At 53.2% G+C, this 7,400-nt stretch overlaps 1 pseudogene; it reads right to left on the bottom strand.

Annotated features, from left to right (window-relative positions):
• Positions 1-1,014: 1,014 nt before the first annotated feature.
• Positions 1,015-4,216, bottom strand: LOC120850627 (annotated as a pseudogene).
• Between the last annotated feature and the right edge of the window lie 3,184 nt (positions 4,217-7,400).

The following is a 7,400-nucleotide window of genomic DNA, read 5'->3' as shown; positions in this document are numbered from 1 at the left end:
CAAGAAAACATTAAATAGAAACGAGCGCGCCGACAGCTAGCGTCTTTACAGCCTCCACAAGGCGAGCGGGGCGAGTCGGGGAAAAATTCTCTCCTCGCCGTGACGTCACCCCGGTTTGCCGTAAGGGGGCGCCACGCGAACTTCTCGGGGCTAATAGCCTTTAACAAGAACTGTAACTTGTTGGAGCAGGTATTTACGCAGTCTATCGAATATTACGCCACAAAAACACGCTGGAGAACAATAAATGGCTATCAGAGAGTTCCCCCGTACTCACAGAAGTCACAATTATCTACGAAAAAAAATCATGAGTCATTATACTTTGTGACGGTGGATGACCAGCGAAGCTGTTAAGCACACGACACATGCCCGCCCCGAGGAGCCGGAGGAAACTAGATGGATGGATGGATGGGTGAATACGGCTGAGCCCTTTGGATCGGGCGGTAGCTTACGCCACCTAGCCATTTTGTTTTACCATTTAAGCTTAGAATATTTAAATGTGAAATCTATATTCACTCCGCACGCGCGACGGGACCGCCATCTGGCGGAAAGTAGACCCGCGCGACGGGACTGCCATCCGGGGAAAAGTGGACACGCGCGACGGGACCGCCACCCCGGGAGAGCGGAAGGAAAGGAAACTAGGAACGCGAGCGGTCGCAACGACGACAAAGAGAGGGCGGTGCGATCAGAGACATGGTAAAGATTCTTGATACTTATTTTACAAGTAACGACCACCAATACAAAGGACAAAGCACATTCCGCTGGAACAAGATGGCGGCATTCAGTTCAAACCTCTGCTGTGCGCCGCCATTCGCTTCCAAAACCCTGCACCGTCACGTAGTCGGCGCTTCAAAAAATGTCGCTACTTGTAGAAAGCTTTTATTTAGGGACTTTAAGACATGGCCGACGCGGGTCGCACAACGGCAAATCTTTGAGAAACCTTTGTTATCTATCTGAGCCCACTGATCATGAAAATAGTGCCTATTGACAAATAATCTACTGAGTATTGTTGTTGTTGAAAAACTTTATTGAGTTGAAAGATTTAGGAAAGGGAAGGGGAGAAAGGGGAAGAAAAAGGAGAGAGTGGTTGTGTGCCCCTATTCCGGGGCTCCAAGTGCGGAGTGAACTCGGAGTGCTCGGGCCACGAGCAGCCTCTGCTCGCTAGCCGTCGCGTACTTGAGTCCCGCTTCCCACTTCTCGAGTTTGGGCTCCTCGACTGGAGCCAGTCCTGGGAGGTTCTTGCATGCCCAGACAACGTGATAAACGCCCACCCAGGGCTCACCACAGAAGGGACAGTCCGCCGTGGCGTACCGCTCTGGGTACCACAGATGTAGCTGGATCGGTGCGACGAACGTGTCCGTCTGAAGTCGTCTCCACGTGAACTCTTCTTCTTTGCTGAGACCTTTGGCCGGCCCAGGATATTCTGCCCTATGTGTTCGTAGAGCCTTTTAGGCCTCACTGTAAGTGAGCGCACTGTCCAGATCCCTCTGGGGCAGAACCGAGTCCCGGTATAACGCACCTCGGGCCGCAGCATTCGTCGCCTCGTTTCCGACTTGCCCCATATGGCCGGGGGTCCAAATCAGATGTACTCCCTCTACTGCGGTTTTGCGGAGGAGCCTTAGAGCTGGTTGACCCACGACCCCTCGCGCAAAGTTTTGACAAGCTCTTTGTGAATCCGAAATTATCGTCGCACGAGGATTGCAAACCACCGCCAATGCTATGGCCGCCTCCTCCACTTGTTCAACCGTCTGCGATCGTATGGAGGCGACGCGTCTGATCTGCCCTTGCGCACTGGCCACCGCTATTACAGCCACCCCCAGCACCGGACCGGCCCCATCCACGTACAGGGTTCCCTCTCTGCTGTCCCAGGAACGCGCTAGGGCCACCGCTCGCGCTTGTCTCCGTTCCGCATTCCTATCCGGATGCATGTTGCGGGGGATTCTACTGATCGTGAATCTCTGCCGGATCTCAGCCGGCAGCTCTTCCCCCGCGTCTCCGGGCCCGTGAGAACCGCCGGGTACTGCCATTCCCAGTTTGTCCAGAAGCCACGCTCCATTCACTGTGGAAGAAAGTCGCTTCAGCTGTGACACTAGTTGAGCTTTATGAAGTTCTTCTATGGTGTTATGCACCCCAAGTTTAAGCAGTTTCTCGGTCGCCGTACGCTCCGGTAGCCCCAGCGCGTTTTTGTACGCTCTCCTTATCAGTACGTTTAGCTTTTGCATCTCCGCCTTGTTCAAGTTCAGGTACGGAGTGCCGTACGTCAGTCTGGCAATAATGAAGGCCTGGACCAACTGTATTGCCTCTTTCTCCTTTATACCGTGTCTACGGTTCCTAATTCGCCTCATCATACCGCACACCTGCGTGGTCATGGCGTCCAGTCTGTCGATAGTCGACTTGTTCCCCCTCCCCTGTTGTAGAAGCTGGCCCAGAATCCGAACCTCCGCTGGTTTTGGGACCCGGACCCCATCTATCACCACGTCAATGTGATCGACTAGCTTATCGCGAGGGTTTCGGAAGACAAGAAGCTCAGATTTCTCAGGGGCGCACTTAAGCCCGCATCTCATAACGTACTCTCCGACGATATCCGCCGCCGCCTGAAGCTTCTCTTCTATTTCCGCGTCACTGCCCTCCCTGCACCACAGGGTGATGTCATCCGCGTATATGGCATGCTCCACGTTCGGAACCGCCCTCAGCGCTTCTGGTAGACCCCGCAGCGCAAGGTTGAACAGCAACGGGGAAAGTACTGCCCCTTGCGGCGTACCCCTGGAACCCAGTCTGTATGTCCCAGATTGCATACTTCCCAACGTCAACGTGGCTGTCCTGTCCGTCAAGAAACTGCGGACATATTCGAAGGTTCTTCTCCCGCAGTTAACTGTGCTGAGACCCCTAAGTATGCTTTCGTGCGAAACATTATCAAACGCGCCTTTCAAGTCTAAAGCTAGAAGGCATCTCGTTTGGCCGCTCCTCGGATTCTCCAGTATATCCTTATATATCCACAAGAGTATGTCCTGCGTCGATGTGTGAGGTCTGAACCCGAACTGCGTGTTCGGAAGGAGTTGTTCCTTGTCTAGATATTTCATAACCCTGGAGTTTATGACTCGTTCGAACGCCTTGCCCAGGCAAGATGTAAGCGAAATCGGCCGCAGATTTTCTAGCTTGAGCTCCTTTTTGGGTTTTGGAATGAAGCGAATGTCAGCAACCTTCCAACTATCTGGAGTAAGCCCGCGCTCCCAGAAATGTTCGTTGAAATGGCGTACCAGCTCTTTCAGGTCCCCTTCCCCTAAGTTGTAGAGGAGTTTCGCTGTGAGGGAGTCCGGTCCGGGTGCTGCGCCCTTCCTCATAACCCCGAGCTCATACTCCAATTCCGCGACAGTAATTGGCCTGTCTAATTCAGAGTTTTCCTGCCCTTCATACTCCACGATTTCTCCTGTGGATTCCAAACACAAATACCTTTCCGCCAGCCGATCCATGATCTGCTTGCGGTCCCCGGGTAACTTATGTATCAGCTCCGCTAAACGGCCGCCCGTCACCGCCTTTGCCCTACTCGGATCGATTAAGGCCCTAAGCATCCTCCATGCCTGAGCCGTGCCTAGGCTTCCCCGTATAGAGTCACACAGGCCATACCAGTTCTTCCTAGCCAAGTCCACCGCATAGTCCTCGGCCAGCTTTGTGAGTGCTTGAATCCTCTTCCTCAGCTTCTTGTTGTAGCGCTGTTTCTTCCATCTCCTGGTCAGCCCGCGTCGTGCTTCCCAAAGATGAAGCAGACGCGTGTCCACTGCTGGGGTCTTCTCTGAGAGTTCAACTTCAGCCACGAACGGCTTGACACTGGCGATCACCTCCGAAGACCAATCCTCGATGTTCTCGATGCTAGCTGCACCTTTCCCTCTCTGTTTTCGCCATCGGTCCCAATCCGTTATTCTTGCCTTTCCCGTCTTTCTTGTGTATCCGGACTCGTGAATAGTCGTTTCGAGGATACAATGATCGCTACCGAGTTGCTCCATGAGGTTAGTCCACTCAGCGTTCGCCACGTTCTTGACAAGCGTCAGGTCCGGACAGGTGTCTCTGCATGAGCTCGTGCCCGTCCTGGTTGGCTGATCAACCTCGGTAAGCAATGTTAGGCGTTCCTGGTTGATGCTTTCCGCCAGCCTTCTGCCTTTCGGAGAAACGTACTTGTAACCCCATCCCGGGTGAGGGGCGTTGAAGTCTCCCGCAATAACCACAGGGTCCTTCCCGGCCTCCTTGACCACCTTCGCGATGAGCCGCCTGTAGTCCGTCTTATGGTTCTTTGGATTTCCATACACGTTCACCACATGTACACCCCGATCCCCTTTTTTCACTGGGATGATCACAATGTGACAGCACGACACCTCACAGCCATCCAAGTCTAGTCTCGTGGCTGCGTAGGTCTTGTGCACAAGCGTCGCGACGTATTGGTCGCCCTCAATTGTAGCATAGTCTTTGATCTTCACTGGTTTCTTGCCCGGCTCCTGCAGCAGTATCACCGCCGGGGGATTGGGTTCAAGCGACACCCTCAGGCTAAGGCTCGCCTGTTTCCGACCCATCCCCCTGCAGTTCCACTGCCACACTTTCAAACTTGGCTTCGCTGACTTGCGCATGATTCTGCGTCCGAAATTTCTGCGTCCCGTAGAGGCTCGCCCGTTTTTCTCCGCTTCGAGACGAACTGCCTGAAGAGGCTCTCTTGGTTTTGCTCAAGAGTCTTTCCTAATTTCTCCAGCTCGGTGACCCTGCATGTCAGCTGCATCAGTTGGCTGGTGAAGAATTCTTGAAGTCCCTGGATCGCCCGCTGAACGGTCGTCTCCACGATCGCTTGTACTTGCTCTGCCGAGACTCCCCCGGTTCTTTCTCTTTTGTTCCAAAGTTCCTCTATGGTCTTTTTGCAGTGGGTCACGTTCCTCCGCAGGTCTTGTATCGCTCCGTTGCTGCTCGCCCCTCCACCTTTGGGCTGGGACGTGCTCCTCGACTCCTGATCCCCGACCCTTTGGAGTTCCGGCCACTTCTTGCTATTGCCTGGATCAGTGAAGATCCCTTCCATAGAGGTGCTTCGCTTGCTCTTTTTTCGCTTGCCCTTTTGCGGGCGCCGCTTGGATGTAGTCATATCTCGAGACGCGCTTCTCCCACAGCTGGCGGACCGGCTGCGCGAGCGGGTGCGCGAGTCTGACACGCTCCGTCCCGACTCTCTCGAAAGCCACCGCACGTGCTGCGCGCCGTCGCGACGTCTCCCCCGACTCCGTCTAGGCTCCCTGCTTTTAGTCTCCTTGTAGAACTTCTCCGGGCAGTGTCTGTCGTAGGTCTTGTGGGCCCCCCCGCACAAGGCACACTTCGGCACACACTCATGGTCCTCACCGACCTCAGTGGCCCTGCACGCCGAGCACGCAAATCCTTCCGGCTTGCTGCATACGTCGGTCCGATGGCCCACTTCACCACAGTTCAGACAAGCCGCCCTAGTCTTCTTATAGATAAGCAGGGAGTCTCAAGCCAATTGAAGCTCACCGTGAACGGTACCTTCTTCCCCGCAAATACGATTACCGCAGACTGTGACTTCCCTAGCCTCCTTGCTTCTAGAACTTCGTATCCCACAGCTCTGGTTTTCTGTCGAATCTGTTCGTTAGTCAGGTCAGGCCGGACACCGTGTATGACGCCGCGGCACGCATCTTCGCTCGGGGAGACATGATACGCTTCGACGTCTAGCACGCCGACAGGAAAATTCAGTTTCTTGATACCTGCGACGGCTTCCGCTTCGCTCCATTCGTCCGTACAAACCATGATTGTATTCTGTGCTTCCAGCAGCCTTACGACCGTCTTCTCGTCCAATCCTCTCGGCAGGGAGCTCTGGACCGCTTCCCCGATCAGGCTCCTGTACCGCTTCAGGTCCACCGCGACCCGATGAGGTTTGATAATGACCTTGTGCTTGTAGACTCTGAGACTGGGCAACCTCAGAGTTTTCCTCGACTTGAAATTCTCCGCCGTTGTTCCCCCGGCTTCATCTCGAACTTGTTTCTCGAGGCCTTGTGTCTCCCTCTTGCTCTTTTTCTTCTGCATCAGTACTTGCACCCAGCCGTTGCCGGGTCCTCCGTCCTCCTGGTCCCCCAAGGTGGCATCCTTGATTCCATCATCCCGGAGTGGCCGCTGCGCCGGGTTGATAAATCCATGCGCCACCTCGTCTGGGTTATAGCCGATCACTCGACCGGTACTTGGAGTTTCTTGGGTCCTTGTATCCATCCTCCAGCCTTCAGCCCCCACCAGGACGGCGACCGCCACGCGATAGGCCTAGCTAGGCGGCCGCTCCGAGAAGCTCGGTGCGGCGCGCCCTGCGGCGCGAAGCCTAACGAGTGTTAACAGGCGCTCCGTGGGCCAGAATCGTGACAATGTCCTTGAAATGAGAAAGATTCGGCTCACCGGCATGAAAGTGGTATCGAGCGAAACCGGAACGTTAGCTCTGTCTTCTCCAACACTTTTCACCGCACAGAAAAGGAATTTTCCAAGAAAAAGAACGATTTTCTGCGGAGCCCATAGAACATGCGTCCGCTCTCAGCACGTGCGTGCACGCCTCTACTGAGTAGACCTAGCGCTAAATTATCCAAGCATCAAGGAGATTGCAGGAAATGGTGTTCCACGCGCTGGACGTGCCGGCGTCTGCAGCAGTAAGGGTTCTAAAGCCAAAGCCTAAAACAAATCGCGCATTGCACGCGCGTTCGTCAAAACTTTATTTCGGTTATTTACTTCGAATCTTTTATACGGGGAAGGCGTGTGCGCGTGGCGCGCACGGCGGTGCGAGCTTAAAGTTTTTAGTCACTGCACACGAAAAATCCAGGAACCCTAGCCATAAACAGCTTCGCTGTAAAAACTGAGTTGATTATACTGCCTTAAGAATGCTCAGCTTTCAGTTTCCTTAAAGCTACTGAAAAGCTTGAGCTTATAAATTCATAAAAAATCTCGATGTGAGTCAAGGCAATAGGCTAAGCTTCAAATTCCAAATTAGATTAACTTTAAAGCGCTTGTCCTGATTTTATCTTCGTCTTGTCATTTTCTTTAGCGCTCACTATTTTCAGGATGCCCAACGGTTAATTTTGATTAAACTGTAAAGCGTGTTTATATTTAATGTTACATTTTATTCAAAATAATATTGAAAAGAAAGGCATCTTGTTTTGAACAGTCCGGTTGGGACACGCATGTCAAAAACTAATTTTACGCGAAAAAAAAAATGTTTAGAGCAATATTGACGGCGCGAGAATTATTTCAAATTTTGAGCGCAAAGTCCATGACGGCACGAAATGGTCATACACTCACTCCACCTCAACGTGATGGCCAAGCCGACCCACCTTTCCTCCAAGCGCCCGAAATTCCGAGAGAGAAAACAAGTGGAAAGGAGGTGACTACCGACT

Source organism: Ixodes scapularis, unplaced genomic scaffold, assembly GCF_016920785.2.
Source record: "Ixodes scapularis isolate PalLabHiFi unplaced genomic scaffold, ASM1692078v2 PGA_scaffold43__4_contigs__length_2004386, whole genome shotgun sequence".
NCBI classification, from domain to species: Eukaryota; Metazoa; Arthropoda; class Arachnida; order Ixodida; family Ixodidae; genus Ixodes; species Ixodes scapularis.
The sequence above is the reverse complement of the archived record's forward strand: the minus strand, read 5'-3'. Positions and strand labels throughout refer to the sequence as shown.